The sequence below is a fragment of the Hipposideros armiger genome, unplaced genomic scaffold, assembly GCF_001890085.2.
Source record: "Hipposideros armiger isolate ML-2016 unplaced genomic scaffold, ASM189008v1 scaffold_648, whole genome shotgun sequence".
Lineage (NCBI taxonomy): Eukaryota > Metazoa > Chordata > Mammalia > Chiroptera > Hipposideridae > Hipposideros > Hipposideros armiger.
Window position 1 is genome coordinate 313915 of NW_017731998.1, and position 18488 is coordinate 332402.

At 36.7% G+C, this 18488-nt stretch overlaps 1 pseudogene; it reads right to left on the bottom strand.

The window, feature by feature from the left end:
• Positions 1 to 1477: 1477 nt before the first annotated feature.
• On the bottom strand, positions 1478 to 3799 carry LOC109372613 (serine/threonine-protein kinase 35 pseudogene; annotated as a pseudogene).
• Positions 3800 to 18488: the final 14689 nt, after the last annotated feature.

The window sequence follows — 18488 nt, forward strand, 5'->3', positions numbered from 1 at the left end:
GTGTATAATATACTTGAAAGTTGAAAGTTGCTAAGAGAGTAGATCTCAAAGGTTCTCACCACACACACACACACACACACACACACACACACACACACACACACAAAAGGTAATTACATGAGATGATGAGGTGTTAACTTACTGTGGTAACTACTTCACAATATATATACATGTATCAAATCATGTTGTACACCTTAAACTTACATAATGTTATATACCAATTATATTATAGCTCTATATATCTGGAAAAATAAGTTTCTAGATCCCCATAAAGATCGAATTGACTAAAAATCTTTCTATGGACTTTGTACTCACTCAAAAAATACTAGGATTTCAGACCCTCTTGTAGAAAACTGGCCCCTGAATATTTATATCAGTCACTTCAATTTGGCCCAAGGAAAATGATTTTCTGGAACAAACAACACTGCATGTATTATGTATGAAAGTCCCAGTGGCGAGTTTCCATCTTTCCTAAAATTAAGTTCAGTCTTGGAAGTCCTATAGTCTCCTAATCTAGCCCTAGTGTTAAAAGTGTGAATTGTACACTCACTCACACACACACACACACACACACACACACACACACAGAAGTATTAAAATGGAATGAAATTGTTATGAAAAATTGCTTCATTTTCCTTCTTTCTTGGGTAATCTTTACTCAGACTGTCCACTTTTGAGCTAAATTAAATGTGTCTTTTTGTTTCCATGCTACTCAGACACCCATTAAGATCAACAAAAGTGATCTCTGGTTAACATTTAACTAATAGGCAGTCCCACAATAAGAGTCCAGGTTCCAAATAAGAGGTCTTAACCTTTCCAAGTAAAACTGCTGGGAACCAACCTCCTTCCTTCCTCCAAATATATTCCTCCCATCATTATTTTTACAGCTGCAAAATGAATGGGGCTTTACCCAATCAATATTTCCCTACTATGGAGTGAACTTCCTATTCCTGGTGTTTCCTATCAAGTTTGTCTTTTTTTTTTTTCTTCCCGTTACTACTGAAACAATGGGATTGATAAAATGTTTGTGTGTACATAAAAAACTTAATGTCCTCTGTCACTTAAAGAGGATAATAGCTGATCATTTTAACTTATAATTTGCTCTTCAAGTCAAATGAACTAGCTAATCTTCTTTGGCATTTTCTACAGTAAGCATTCATTAATTAAATGCAATAAAGTATTTCTAACAAGTGATGAGATAAAGTGTTTCTAAAAAACGTCAGAGACTCAGCTCAAATACAAACACTCAGATTTCTCTAGACTTTCCAACTCATACTCAACTAATCCCACATATCTCCTCATTAAGATTTGGAAGGAGATGGGTAACAGCACTTAGTTCTCTTCAACCCTGCATTTTCCCCCAAATCCACAGGACCCACTCAAGGACCCAGGATGAAGAATTCAGTCCAATAAGTACATCAGAACAAAAAGTACACTCACCTGGTTGTAAGACACCCAAGACGCTTTGCTCTGAATTTTAAGCAGCACATGTGACCTTCATTCTGGTTTCAGGCTCAAAGGCATCAAAGACAGTCAGTCCTGTGGTTTAGCACCTAACATACCCTTCAAGAGCTGCCTGGTCCCCTCGGACCGGGAAGGAAGTTCTGCATTTCTGGGAGATATGCAAGTCCATCCGTGGGCTTTCTAACTGTGTCTCACCAACAGGGACGATTTTTGCCAGGTCCCCAAGATCTCTTTCTTGGTCTCAGAGTCAATGAAAGAGATTCTACCATTGTCCAGATGAAAATGCCCAGGGCAAAGATGTGGACCTCGGCTGTATAGTGTCTCCTGGCTTCAGGGAATCTGAGCCACAGCCTGAGGACAGCCACTATTTATTCACATTCACATTTTTGTCTTGACTGCCCTCTTTGCCTGGAATGTGGGAAGGGGTGGGTGTGGCAGTCCAGCGCAGGCCACAGCCCTCTCTTACTCCAAAGTCGGCCACCTTAAGGATGACAGTCCCAGACCACTCCTTGATGAGGACGTCTTATAACTTTAGGTCCCTGTGCATGGTGTGCTGTTGTGCAGGAAGGCAATGGTGCTCCTGAGCTGTAGCTGGAAGCTTTTGTTGGTAACTGGGTGCGGCCTTCTAGACAGGACACACTGAATCATGTCTCCACCTTCACAGCCCTACAGAGCAAACCAGAGAAAGCAGGGCTGCTCAGCAGAACCCAGGATCCTTTCCTCCTTTGAGCGAGGTCTCCACCAGGCACGGGTGAAGCTGTGAGCTCTCATGGCAGGGTTCCTGTGCTCGGCTAGCCCTCAGAGCTGCAGGACACCCTCCTCTGACTGCACGACATTCTGGTGGTGCCCCCTGAAGCTAGTCAGGGCCCGGGAATCCTGCTGGCGCAGCTCCAAGTTCTCCGAGTGTCCTGCGGCTGTTCTGGACCACCTCAACTCCCAGCTACATCAGGCCACTGCCACGTAATTCTCCACAACCCGCTGCAGCTGCTGTTCATGCTCTCCACCAAGAGGCTGTGGTGCCCCCACGCGGCCACTTAGTCCTCAGGCTGCAACCCCACCACGTAGGCCTCTAGCTGGGCCTCGCTGCCATGGGAAGTAAAGTTTCAAGAAAAACTATGAATTCGTTATGTTTGTGATAAAAGAGTTTTGTTTTATAATTCATCCTTTGTTAGTCATAGCTTTCATGGCAATATGAGTGCAATTTTAATATGAATTTCAAAATATGAGTTAAGGCTCTGTGAAGATGATTAAGAACAGTGTTTGCATTTGCTTTTATCTAGGTCCTACTGCAGCATGAAGAATCCCACCTGCCTCATTCTTTTCTGCTTCAACAGATGGATCATAAAAATATGGGTTCACCCAGGAACATTTAGCCTCATCCCATTACACCTGCTGGCCAAAGGAGAGATACAAAACAGCCATGCTCCAATTCATATACTTATAAACCATTCAAGAAAATGGTTTCTCAGGCCTTGCTTGCCAATTGGGTCTGTCCTCGGCTTGTTATCAATAATAAAAAAAGTAAATCATAGTAATTGCTGACCATTAGGTGTCATATGTATGCAGGCTCTAAGAACTGCATTATCTCTATCAGTAGATAAAGAAAATGGATCCCTAATACACACAAAATGTAAGAACTTTTTTTTAATTCTTAGTTTGAAGAAATGGTCAAGAAATAAGCCTTGTTCAAATGACCACGAATCATTGCTATCTTTGAGATTGGCATACCCATTTTCAGGGATCTTGTGCAATCTACCCTAAGGAACATCATATGCATGTGAAAATATGTATTCATAAGTATATTCATGGGGGTTTACCCTTTGTCATGAATGAAAAATGGTTGGAAAAAAACAAAATTTGTTACTTATGATCAACTGCTTGAATAAACTATGGTATGTGTATACAATGGAAAACTATGTAAACATCAAGAAGGATGAGTAAAACGGAAGTTGTTGAAATGTATATTTGTCTATGAAAAGGAATATTTCATAAATTGTCTATTACAATACAATTAAGTGTAGATATTTCTGCCTTTTCAATTGCAGCTGTTTAAAATGATTAAATGAAATTTGTAAATTGCCTAACTTATCTTTTATCTTTCATCCTACCAACAGCCAGTTCATCCATTTTCCCTAAAATGTTCAAGTTTACAAGAAGAAAAAATTAGTCAAAACTCTCAGTTATTTGAAAGAGAAATAATAAACAAATTTCTCAAACTAAAAATTTGTATAGACTTAGCCTCATCATTCCTTCTTTAGGTTTCCAATGATAAAAAGGGAAACAGTGACATACCTTGTTGTTTTTCTTTTCCATCAACTGAGAGGAGATTGATCATTCTGTTTGTTCTGAGATTGATCATTCTGTTTGTTCTAACATGGCCTAGAAAATATGTGTAGGGCACTCACTTGTCAGGAAGCCCCTTTATCCAAGGCAGGTTGTATATGATATTTCATCCTTGGAGAACCCCCCAAAAGAGTATTCAAAGAATGTATATTTTAATTAACTGAAGAAAAGAGAGAGCCACCTGTCCCAGTTGATCTACTTTTACTAGTATAAAGCCAGGAGGAAGGACCAGGTGATGTCTTCAGACAACAATTAGCCCAGGAGTGCAAGAATCAAAGCCATGTGTTTGATTTGGATTACAGTCATCACACAGGCCTGTCCTTTACCTAAAATATCCCTATGTCATCAGAATATACAATATGAGTTCAAAAATAAAGGTGAGCCTATGTAGGAAAACGGCACAAAGGTGTAAATGTGACAACAAATCACATGCAACTTGTTAAGTCCTTACAAAAAGATAATTTTTGTTTGCAGTCCCCCACTTATCAAAATTCTGTCAGAGGTGACTTCCATCTGTCTTGGCAGGTATGTGGATAAAATTATCAGTTCCTTATTAGCATATGTTTTACTTCTTGAATGTTTGTTTATGGGGGAAATTAATGTAGCGTGCAACTTGCAATTAGTTTTTATACTGTTAATGACAGGTTCCCAGAAAATCCCTTGCATTGAAATATGGAAAGTGATGGCATTAATAAACAATACAGATGCTTAGGCTCAGATCTGAAAAAGGAAGTCAAATCAATTGAGTTTACTGATAACAAATTTGAGTCATTTGACAGGGTCTCTAGGATTTTGCAGTTGGTTACCTGTGTAGTAATGTGAATATTAAGCAGTTATTTATGGCCAAAGTCCTGATATAATTTGGCCCTGGTGGTTAAATAATTAGAAAGTTACTCATTTTTATCTGTCCGTGTGTATATCAAGTTGTGGTGAGTGCTTCAGTTCATATTTTGTTGAATAATTGCTCTGAACGTGGTTTGAAATATAAACACATGAGTAAAGCATGGTCTTTGCCCTCCAGGAGACTGGTTATAGGAGTGATTCCTATACTCGTATATCATTATACATTAGAAAAACCTGGAAAACATTTTCAGAAATAGAGATTCCTGGGAATTTTCTATCAGAGCTTCTTATATAGGTTATAATTCATTAATTCTTGAGTTAGGTCTAGGCACCTACATTGTTTAAAACTTCCTATGTCTGAGATAACAAGTTAGCTAACTAAAAACTGAGAATCTCCAATAATTTAGCTCCTTTTGTGTTCTTTGAGTGTACTATTATCTCCATCTGAAATGTTTTCCTTTTTCAATTTTCCACAGCATACACAACTTAAAAAAATAACATATTTAACATTTTTTATGAGACATTTCAAAACCTCTGACAATGACTATCCCTGATCATTGTCTCACTCTCTGATGATAGAAAGACAACATACAAATAATTAGCCCTTTCTATGGATTTTTCTATTCTGTACATTTCATATAATTGGAACCATACAATATGTGGCCTTTTTTGTCTGGCTTCTTTTATTGTGCATGATTTTCTAAAGGTTCATCCATGTTATAGCCTGAGACAGTACTTTAGTCTCTTTTGCATAGCTGAATAATATTCTGTAATATGGATATACCACATTTGTTTAGCCATTCAGCAGTTGAATATTTGGGTTGTTTCCATGTTTTGGCTATTATGAGTGATGCTCCTATAAACATCTATGTGCACATTTTTTGTGTGGGCATGTGTTTTCAAATCTCAGGTGTGTGTCTAGGCATAATATTTCTGGGTCATATAGTAACTCCATTTAATCTTTTGAGGAATTATGAGACTGTTTTCCAAAATATATTCATCATTTTACATTCCCACCAGCAGTGTATAGGGTTCTTATTGTTTACCTTTGGATAATAGCCATCCTATTGTATGTGAATGATGTAAACTTGTGGTTTTGATTTATATTTTCCTAGTGACTAATGGCATTGAGCATCGTTTCATCTGCTTATCCGCCATCTGTATATCTTCTCTGGTGAAATGTCTATTCAAATCCATTTTAATGGGTTATTTGTCTTTTTATTATTGAGTTGTAACAGTTTTTTTTTTAATATTGTGGATCTCAGATTCTTATCAGATATATTATTTGGAAATATCATTTCAATTCATAGAATTGATGTTTCACTTTCTGGTAGTGTCTTTTGAAGAACAAAACATTTTCATTTTGATGAAGTCCAATTTATAGATCTTTTTCTTTGGGTTGCTTGTGTTTTTCATGTCATACTAAAGAAACAATTGCATAATCCAAATTCATGAAAAATATATATCTATGTATTATAAGAGTAGCATAGCTTCATCTCTAAATGTAGCTCTTTGATCCATTTTTATTTAAATTTTGTGTGTGTTGTAAGGTAGCGATCCTACTGTGGTTTTTTTGCCTGTAGATATCTAGTTGTCCCAGCACCATTTGTTAAAAAGACTATTTCTTCCCCCATTAAATTGTGTTTTAGTCTGTGCTGCTATAACATGATACTATAGACTGAGTGACTTATAAACAACAGAAATTTATTACTCACAGTGCTGGAGGGTGGACATTTAAGATCAAGATCCTGGCAGATTCAGTGTCTGGTGATAGCCAGCTTCCTGTAACCTCATACAAAGATAAGACAATTAAGTTCATGAACTCATTCTAGAGAAAGTGCTACACACCTCACTACTGAACATCACTATGGTCGGCTTTGAAATACTCCCCTTGAGAAGCTATGCACTGATGCCAGAACCTAGTCCACCCTTCAAAGCAATTTTAGAACTCTTTCTGGAATGGCCATCAGAGCTGTCATCGTATTACCCTTGATGTCCTGAATGTCATACAAATAGCTTTCTTTCAATATTTCCTTTATCTTCAGGTAAGGAAAGAAGTCACCAGATCAGGTGAGTAGGGAGGGTGTTCCAATGCAGTTATTTGTTTACTGGCTAAAAACTCCCTCACAGACAATGCCATGTGAGCTGACGCATTGTCATGATGCAAGAGCCATGAATTGTTGGTGAAAAGTTCAGGTCGTCTAACTTTTACATGCAGCCTTTTCAGTACTTCCAAATAGTAAACTTGGTTAACTGTTTGTCCAGTTGGTACAAATTCATAATGAACAATCCCTCTGGTATGAAAAAAAGGTTAGCAACATCATTGCAACAAGTTCACGAACTTAATTGTCAAGCCTCATATGGTAGAAAGGGCAAGGGAGCTCTCTGGGGTCTCTTTTATGAGGGCATTAGTCCCATGCATGTGGGCTCTGCTCTCAAAATCTAAACAGCTCCCAAAAGCCACACCTCTAAATACTACTTACTACATTGGGGATTAGTTCTCAACATATAGATTTTTCAGGGGCACAACATTCCATCTATAGTAAATTGTCTTGACAACCTTGTCAGAAACCAATTGAACAAAAATATATGGATTTATTTCTGGACTTTCAATTGTATTCCATTGGTCTGTATGTCCATCCTTATGCCAGTACCACATTGTTTTGATTACTATAGCTTTTTAGTTAAGTTTCAGAATTAAAAGTGTGCGTCTTCCAACCTTGTTTTTTCCAAGATTGTTTTGACTCTTCTAGATCACTTATATATCTGTATGAATTTTAGGATCAGTTTAAAAATTTTTGAAAAACAGGCCACTGGAATTTTGATAGAATTGCACTAAGTCTGTAAATCAATTTAGGAAATAGATTATCTGAAAAATTAATGCTTTCAGTCCATGACTGCAGAATTTTTTTCCATTTATTTAGGTCTTCTTCTATTTCCTTCAATAATGTTTTGTAGTTTTCAATGTACAAGTTTTAAATTCATACATAAGTATTTTATTATTGATGCTATTGTACATGGAATTCTTTTCTTAATTTCATTTTTTGGATTGTTCCTTGCTAGTGTATATAAAAAAAATCTTAATGTTAAAGATTTTCTTTTGAAAAGCCCTGTCTCCAAATACAGTTACACTATCAAGTAGTAAGGGCTAGTACCTCAACATATGAATTTTGAGGGGCCACAACACAGCTCAAAACAACACCACAAGGCACACCCCTTTCAGACTCACCATAGACATGTATCGTGAACAAAACTTTAATACATTTTTGTGCACATTGAGTGACTAAAATTTGGGCTTTTAGTTGCTGCAGCATAATCTAGGGAATTTTGAATGCCATATTTCACTCAATAACAGTATTTTATACATTCGCCTGTGCAAAAGAAAAAACAGTGAGCCTAAACCACAATGTCCCTGCTTCAATGAACTTAAATTTTAGTGTGTGGGGGTAATGAGTACTAAACAGAAAAAGAACTCAGAGTAAGTAGACGATGGGTTAAATATTTTTGTGAACTAATCTGGGATTGTAAACGCTCTTAGAAATTAATTCATACAATCCATAAAAGTTAATAATGTATACAATATTACAATAAACAATCCATATAAAGGTCATTAAAAGCTAACTGACCTTTTGTTCTTCAGTCTAGTTGTAGAGGACCTCGCCTCACTGGCCCATGTTGGTATCATCATTACGCTCTTCCAGGGTGAGACAGATCAGTCACTGGCCTCTGGAAGGCCACTCACGGAGGCTCTTGGCAGCTCACACTGGCTGCTGGCTGCTCACGCTGGCTGCCGGCTACACATGGTAGCTCATGGCAGCCTTCTGCAGCAGGGGCTGCAGCCTATGCCAACTAGACTGAAGAACAAAAGGACAGCAACTTGTCTGTTCCCCTTCCCTGATTCCCCAATAAAATCTTAAAAAAAAAAAAAAAAGAAATGACAAGATCTCTGTGTCACAACGTGTTTAAGGCTATCTTTCCTGCCCAAATGTCTCATATAAAAAACACAAAATTGTTTCTCTTCATGAAACAAGTGAAAAAAAAAATTGAGCATAGGATATTGGAAAGCACAGGAAAATGGGGTTGTATTTTGGCCACCCCACTAACTAGCCATGGAATTCTGTGGTAGTTCCTTAATCTATAGCATCTCAAAGTTTCATATATAAAGTGAAGACAAGAATAATAACTTTATAAAAAATTGCTAAGAGGACTAAATGAAATAATGTTTGTGGAAAATGTCTTGTGAAATGTGAAGCTCTATACACATTGGTAAATGTAAAAATGGACTCGTTATGAGGCCATTCATAAATACTGTGCATCATAAGGTATCATTTGATTTGGGAGTACCAAAGATCAATCATATAGGAACTATATCATACCTACAAATCATCCCCCAAATGCTAAAAAAAAAAAAAAAAGCTAACTGAAAAACATTTTAAAGATATAGTTATATTGTTTCCTTTTGTTATACAAAAAATATATTTTATACATTTAGAGTTTTATCCATGGTGAAGTTGAGGGCCTCAACTTAATTAAATTGTCTAAGGTCACATTACTGGTTAGAGGGGGGAAGTTAGGCCCATAAAAAGACTTTGCAGACCTTGAATATTTTTTTCTACTTCACCATTACATTTTTACTTGATTGAGTCAAACTTTAATTTTAAAACAATATGATTTCTTTGATCATGACTTAAATCCTAAAGGGTAGTGAATAGTCCATGGGGAACAACAGCCTTTACCTCTTTCTTTGCTTGATCAAGCATATAATTGAGTCTTTTATTTCTTATCCAGTAAGTATTCATTTTCTGCTGTGAGGTGAAGCACTTAACAAGTCTAATATATATCTATATATTTACATATATGGTCTAGTAGATGGATATTAACTTTTTAAAGTATAATTCAAAAAGACTTTAGTTCATGGAATTTTCTTATTAAATCCTGAAAAGTTAAGGCATTAATACAATTCAGCATTCTTTAAAAATATGCAAATCAAAGGAGATATTGTCCTTTTTCTATTTGCATCTATGGAATTGACTGTTTTTCTTTGTGTCTACCAAAAGATATAATTATGGGATTAGCTATAATCCTATTAATATATGTAGATTCTCTTTATGAGATTAGCAGGTTACCTCTTTGTAGTATTCAATTACATGTTTTTCAAAGATTTTCTGCTTACCTGTGAACTCCTTGTATATGATAAATACAAACTGATAGGACAACAGTCCAGTAGAATATTGATTCAAAGAGATTCATACAGTAAAAAAAAAAATATCCAGTAGCATTCTATCAACGAGATGAAAAGTAAATGAAAAGGCAAGTTTTCTACATATTTGACCTTGCCTTAGGAATTCTATATAGATTATGATAGTATTACTGTACAGGTCAGAAAACAAAAATTATAATAGATTAATACAGAAATTTCAAATTGCTAGCTTTGAGATGGCCTCCCTTAGGCACCCCTTTCCCACCCCCTGCCCCCCAAAAAGGAGCAAATATTATTGAATTAAGACAAGTTGATATTTCCTGGAATTGAAAGATTAAATCTAAGTTTGAAGAAATAGAGTAGAAGAATTTATTACACACCTTAATGCTTTGATATTGAACTAATTTATAAATTAAAGTATGATGCTTCCTTTTAAATTTAATAGATTATATAATATTTTACTGTTCTGGAGTAGGTTTATTTTCCTCCCCAAATGTTCTCTATGATTAAAGTAACTAAGCTGTGGTCATTCATTACATTATAATATTTTTTACTTCCAACTTCTTCCAGAAAGTTTGCAGAGAAGTTTATTGGCCTTGGGTTGCATCTTCCAGTATTCCTGAAACTTTCGCCTAAAAAAAGTATCAAACAACTTCTGCGGTCTGTGAAAGAAATGTTAGCCTAGAGGTTGTAGAGTTACATTTGAAGTCTGATTGATGAGTTCTATCATCTTTTGTCCCTATCATTCTCTTGCACATTAAAATAAAAACACATATTTTAACATGAAAAATCTTTCCAGAAATTGACACACTATTATAGCTTGATAAATGTCTTCACTTATATTAACTCAGGAAGATTGAACCATCTAAAATCTAATTTATTTTTATACATAGATGTAATATGCATAACTTTGATTATTTTGGTTGGTGTGGACACTTTACTCATCCCCAAAAATACACAGACTATCAAGAGGTTCTTGTGGTTTATACGGTCAAATGTTCTGCAATTGTCTCAGGCAGTCAAATAAGTCCAGGCTCTGCTAAGTGGTGCTAATAACATTGCTTAATCTCTTTAACACTCAGTTCCCTCATATGGAAAACGGGAATGATAATCTTATTACTTAAACTACACATAACAATATATATACTTCATAGAAATGATGTCTTAAGTTGTATACCTTTTATCATTTCCTATATTGAACTTAGTTTGTGCACCCACTTATGCCTTATGGAATCTCTAGTCTTTCAAAAGGACCATGTCCAGCTCATGTGCTTCCTTAGAGTTACTAAAACTTACCACATTCTTTTATTCGTTTTTGTAGGTGATCTTTCCTTTCTTGTGGGTCTTTATTCCACAGACTAGCTGAGGAAGTTATATGTCCCAATCTAAAATATCTCATTCCTTCTAGTTAAAAAAAAAAAAAGGGAAAAAAACTATTTTTTGGGGTTAAATATTTAGTCTTTTAAATATCCTAAATATTTAATTATATTGAATATATTCTACATATTGAAACTTCTATCTCTTATCATAAATAGCTGAAATAAGCTCTTACAGATGATTCAGTACATTTAGAAAAATGATTCATCCCTGAGTTCTGTCCTCTTCGTTTAATCCTCTTCATGGAATCTGTGCATATACAGGTACTTAGTATATTTTGTAGTTGTGGGGAGAAGAGGTTTTTTTTCATTAAAGCATTATTTTCTGGGTCTCTGTTGCATATTGACTAATTGAGGGCCCTCTCTTAAAGGTGATAGCTGAGCTAACATTGCAAGATGACTTGATGGAATCCATTGCTAGAGCTCTTGGTCAAAGCAGTTGCTCATGCTTGCTAAACCACTGAAGGGGTTCAGAATATGTCACCTCCCCCCCAGATATGTTCACCTTTCATGTTGATTATTTTGAAATAAAAGCACTTAAAAATCTTAGGCATAAGGACACTCTGACCCTCCTTTGTCTTCCTGAAAGGAGAAAGAATTCCCATGAGAAAGCTGTACCCCTCCTGCTCCCCTCCCCCTCTCCGATCCCCCAAACCAATCCAGGAGGATAAGAGACATCCTTATCACCAGAGACAGGTAATTCAGGACCAAGAAATCCACAGAAACAAACCTTATTAAACTAACATTTATCTTCCTGTTTATATTTTTCATCAGTTACTACCCTTACTCCAAGCTCCTTTGTCTTGTCAATTCTTTACAAATGTATTGTTTCTTTGCCTAAAAAGTATAAAAACTTTCTGCTCTAGTCACTTCTGTGGGTCTTCATTCTCTGTGTCGGCTCCTATAACTATATACATGTAAAATTTCAATATAATTTGTATGCTTTTCTCCTGTTAATTTATCTTATATCAAGTTAATTCTTATGACCATCCAGAGACCCAAAGAGAGAAGAGGAGTGTTTTTACTCTCCTATGCCACAGAGAGCCTGGCCTCTGGGGCCAGGAGCTGAGCCACATGTAGGGCAGTCACCAAAGCAAGCAGGAGCCCTGGGGCCCAGCACTCCACAAGCAGCTAAGGAGGAGCCAGGAACAAGACATCTGACTTATCTATGCAGACTTGTCACATTGAGGGCATTGTGTCACTACCCCTTGCCTCCTTAGGAGTAGTCATTTGTAGGATTTCTCTTAATACGTGGGTGTGTTGGTCTGCAGTGGTGTCAGACTTTCAACAGCCACCTGGACCTTCCTCTGCCCTCTTATACCACCCCAGGGGGAAGACGGGACATGCCCATTGATATGTGCCAGGCTTTCTCCTTTCTTTTCCCTCAAATCTCTGACCTAGAAAGGGTGGATTGTTCATAAACTCCAACCTTCTTCTGGGTTTTGCTTCTTTTCTGGCCAGTATTAACTCTAAGGCTTAATATGGCTGTGTTTTTGTGCTGTTAAGTAGATTTCAAATGTAGTATTCTTTCTCTTATTGTAATATATTGGCATAAGAAAATACACCATCATCTCGCTAAAAGCAGTCGTCAAATAAGTCATCTGAATTGTAACTTCTTTGTTCTAGAGGAAACTTTCATCTCCTTCCTGGGCTGATAAGTCAGCCTTGGAGCATTAAGGCTCTGAGAGAACATGATTCAGTTATGAAAAGAAGAAAGAGAGCAATATTTAGACTTACAGTGCTATTTTTAAGATGCTAAACAACTTTACATGTATAAAAATGATCTTGAATAATTCACTTATTTAGATTTTTGTGAATATAATTCAATGTAGAAGAAATAATGTTTGAAATGATTCTTATACTGAATAAATATATACATGTATTAGATATGTGTGATTTATATATTAGCAGAGTTTAATGGAAAAAAAAAAACACAGAAGGAGAGGTATATGACCTGCTTTCTGTGTTTGTTTCTGCTTTGCAATTATTGGGTTGTTGGAAACGTCACGATGCATTTTTGCAACGAAAAACAGAAAAAGTATATCGTGACTTTTCCAACAACCACATATTGTAAAGCCAAATCTCTGCTAACTCTAATAGTTGGTGATTCTGTAAAATACTATTTTAAAAAAACATTTTAATATGGACTTATGTGAGTAAAGTTGTTTTTCTTTCATTTATCAGTCTTTTCTCCCTAATTTCAGTCTTGCATCAGGTACATTGCATGTAACATGTGAATGGCATGTGGCAACAAATCAGCAGCTTTGTCTGGCTCAAGTGCACTTTATGTGTTACAATAAGGCCATGCACATGCCGAAACATGTCATGCTGTTTCCAAAAATCAACCTGAAATTGGCATCTGTCAGCAGAAGTCTTGAAAGGTCCGGTTAGAAAGGAACTGACTAGTGAATTCTGACTATTTGTGATGCAAGGATCAGAATAATGCTCTCAGTTTGTACCCTACATTGTGAGTCAACAATTTCATTTGTCCCTATACATGTCCCATTCACTTTTTTCATAAAATGATCAAAACACAGGGATATATCCTTAACCAGCATGAAAGCAGATGGTGAAAAAGCAAGACAATATGCCTGACATTGATCACTAGCTAGAAAGAGAGCACAATATCCTAGCACATTGTTCTAAGTCAGTGGTTCTCAACCTTCCTAATGACGCAACCTCTTAATACAGTTCCTCATGTTGTGGTGACCCCCAAGAATAAAATTATTTCGTTGCTACTCTATAACTGTAATTTTGCTACTGTTATGAATTGTAATGTAAGTATCTTTTTGTTTTCCAATGGTCTTAGGCGACCCCTATGAAAGGGTTATTCGACCCCCAAAGGGGTCGCGACCCACAGGTTTAGAACCGCTGTAATCTAAGTGATTAAATCGGTATCTTCATCGATCAGCACACCATATTTCTGCAATAGATTCAGTTGTATTGGTACACGGCACATAAGAAGGACAAACTAATTTCCCTGACCTCTGAAACTGCAGGGCACAGTTGCCTAATATCAGCCGCACCATTTCATTATGGAAAAACATTATGATGGTTGTATGAAACATCATCTGTCAAAAGCTGTCGGAACTGGAGCAAATCACCAGATCTTGATCTTCAGGTTCTTTTACAGCAGTTCTATCCCTGAGTTTTTACTCTGTTCTAGTCACTGACATGTTTCCCATGGATTATTTTCATAAGAACCTTGAAATACAGGTACATGGTATTTCTACATTTTTGTGGACAGGAAAACTGAGGGTAGGGAAAGTATGTCTACTGGCCAAAGATATATAGTAAATAGAAATTCTGGGTATGAAGTCAGGCAGTCTGGCTTTCAAGTTCATGTTTTCACAATCAAAGACTGTTTGTTTCAATATTCCATTGGATCATGGATATCAACGTTTTGGTGATATGTCATATATCTTACCACTGTATCAGTACTGCTCAGGTAAACAGGCAAGAAAGACTTCGTCCTAGGAGGCAGGCAAAGTACAGCCCTGCGGTCAAATTTGCCCCAACATCTGTTATTGTAAGTAAAGTTTTATTAGGATGCAGCCATGCCCATTTGTTTATAGTATTATCTATGGCTGCTTTTGTACTACAGTTGAAGAATGGAGAAATTGCAACAGAGGTTTATGGTTAAAAACACTAAAATATTTATTATCTGGCCCTTTGGAGAAATGTGATGACCTTTGGTATCCTATATTCTTTATTGCTTTCTCTTGAATCATTTAAAGATAGCTAAGCACCTTCTACTTTAGAGTGAACAATCTGTTTCAGTCTACCTTTCTAATGCAGTGGCAAGATTTCCAGCTCCAGGTGAGGCAGTGAGTCATCAGAGAAGTAGCCAGCAGTTGATACACACAACACAGTGATGTTATGAATATCCGGTAGAATAACAGGGATGGGGGAAAGGGAACTGGAAATCTATGAAGGTGGATTCATTCATGCAATCAATTATTAAGGAGTGCCTAATTGGTGACAAAGTTTGCAGTGGGCATTTGGGGTAGAGTGGTGAAAGACTAATAAATGTCTCTCGCCTTCTTGTGGCTTATGAGATCACTGAAAACAAGAGACTGCTGTCCCACTTTAACACCTAGAGATGGCCATATAAAAATATGTCCACCTTTGGTGGCCACCTGATGGAAACAGTGCTGAATCTTTTCCTCTATACTCCACTCTCCATACTCCCTCATTAGGATTATTTCCCTTTGTAGCTACTCTGGATTCCCCCGTACCCCCAGTCACTCACCCTAATCACTGCCCCTGCTCCTCATCCTATTGCTACACTGTTACTGAGCCCCGGATCTCACAGGGAGTTTAAGCAGAGCTGGTGGAAAGAGCACACCATGGCAGTCAACCTCACTGAGATAAAATTATATGGTTGGTGGCTGAGTGTGTGCAGTGAATGCTATTTATTTTAGCTGAAGCAAAGAATTTGATGGAGTGTCTCATGAAGTTTCACGTATAAAACTGGTTCAAATTGTTTGGAAAAGAACATTGTCAAACAGAGAATTGGCAAGGGCCTAAGAGGCAAAAACAAAGAGCTTCAGCCTGAAATGTATGAGTTCACAAATATAATACCTGGGCTTGTGTAAATTGCTGGAAGATGGGCTGAAGATTCTGTCTTTTTTTTTTTTAGCAGTGATATAGAGAAAAGAATGGAAATTATATTTATTACATACCAAGATTTCAAGGAATATAATGTGTCTCCACAAATTTCTCTCCATCTCTGACCCTTCCTTACTAAAAAATAATCATTATTTCCATGCAGACCAATACGGAAGTCATTGAAACGCAGGAGGAATGTAGATATGATTAGACCAAATGCAGAATGTAAATGTAGCTGTTTCTCTCCACATCACCATAGTAGGTAATTCCTCTTGCCAGATGCTCAAAATTCTGATTGCAATATTTCAGTACTACAGGTCTCTAAAAACTGCTTTCTCTCTCTAAATTGCCTCATAGCATGGCTCTATTTCTTATCTCCTTTTCAGGCTTTGTAGATTTGACTCTCTAACCAAATTCATTCCCACCGTCTACCTCTAGCCAGTTACCAACACCTCATCACTCAACGATGGCCCACTTTCAACTCAGGACAATTCCCCAATCTTTGTCTTCACTCTCTCTGCTGGTAGGAAATAGCACATAACTCTACCTAGATGAAAGCACAATATTTATCTAGAACCATGGTTCTCAAATGCTAGCGAATGTCTTAATTACATGGAAAGCTTGGTCTAACACGATGACTCCACCCCAGAGTTTCTGACTCAGGATTTCTAGCGTGGAGACTAAGAATTTGCATTTCTACCAAGTTTCCAGATGATGCTGATTTCTGGTCTGGAGACCATGTTTGGAAAACTGCTGCTCTAGAACTCTAGGCTCTGTTCTCCAACTTCTACTTCACTGTAGGCTCTGGGTGTTTATCCAAAGAAATCCAAAATGCTAATTCAAAAAGATATAGATGCATCACTATATTCATTGCAGCATTATCCACAATGGCCAAGATACAAAAGAAACCCAAGGGCCTATCAATAGACAATTGGAAAAAGAAGAAGTGGTATATTTATACAATGAAATATTACCCGGCCATAAAAAAACAATGAAATCTTACCATTTGCGGCAACATAAATGGATCTAGAGGGTATTGTGCTAGGTGAAATCAGTCAGACAGAGAAAAACAAATACCATATGATTTCACTTCTATGTGGAATATAAAAAACAAAATAAACAAAGAAAGCAGAAACAAATGCATAGATATGGAGAACAAACTGATGGTTGCCAGATAGGAGGGGGTTTGGGAGTATAGGTGAAAAAAGCAGACATGATTAAGAAGTACAAGTGATAGTTACAAAATAGTCACAGGGATGTAAAGTACAGCATAGTGAATATAGAGAATAGTGTTGCAACAACTATGTAAAGAGCTAGGTGGGTACTAGACTAATCAGGGGGATCACTGCATGTATTACATAAATGTCTAACCACTATCATATACACCTGGAACTTATATAAAATAATACTGAATGCCAACTATAACTGAAAAATGAATGAAATGAAATAACTTCTGAGTTCTAAAAATGTCAGCCTCTTGCTTTCAATATTCAGGCAGAATTAAGAAGAGCTTGCTATCCATGTAAGATCTCTAGTAGTAAATCCCAGTTTCTAGTTCCAGCCTGTCCTCCTGCTAAAGCCCTTGGACTCGGTCCACCATATACTATGTGTTGGTTACACCAAACTACTTTTGAATCTCCAGAGACCCCTTGCCTTTTCTGTCTGCTGTCTCTGCGCATGCTGATTCCTTTTGTCTGCCTGACAAACTAGCTGTGAGCATCGGTTTACATAGACAAGGTCACCTTTCCCATAAAGCATTCTCACTTTCCCTGAAAGTATTAGGCACTTCATTGTCTACAGGTCTTGCATTTACATTTGTTAGGACACTTATTCCATTGTGCTGTAATTGCTTTCTTGCTTGTCTTTCTCTAGGAAGGGAGTATATATTCCTTAAGTGTGCTGACAGGGATGGCTTAATTGTCAATACACAATCCCACAGCATCTTGCAAAGAAGCTGGCACACTTTAGGTTCTCAATATATTTTCTTCTTAATAAATGATTCCTCCTTTATGACACGTCACTCTAGGTCTGCTCTGTGAGCTAGATCTTTTTTATTTTTTCCTAATGCTTCCTCTACAAATCTTAAACTAACCAGTGCATTATATTAGCACTAGTTATAGGAGGCAGAGGTGTTTTTCATATCCTTCAAAATCCTGTTAGAAGCAGTATCTTAGCCTCACTTTGTGTAGAGTCAAGTTTAAAATAATGAGATGCTGTGCTTTATAATAATAAGAAAAATGAACTTAATATTTGATGTATAGTCTATTGCCTACTTTTTATGTGTTTGGAGATATTGCTTACAATTAATTTCTCATGAATCTTCAAAACAATTTACAAAATGAGCGCTATTATTAGTTCTATATTACAGATGGAGGAAAAGAGATATTAAATATGTTTTTCAATTTCATCCAGATTGTAAATGGTGGTTGTTGATTTTAGCTGTGGCAGTCTAATTTCAGTGCCATGGATTTAAGTACTGTAGAAATATGTTTACAATCAAACTCTTGCAGATTAATATTATTTCAATATTTGCAAGATTCTTAGAATAATTCTTGAATTTAAAACAGTTTTCTCTTAAGAAATAATTTGTCCTAGACTTTGTATGAGAGAGATGAGTTATCCAGAGTGTACACTGTGGAGCTTTGCAGTAG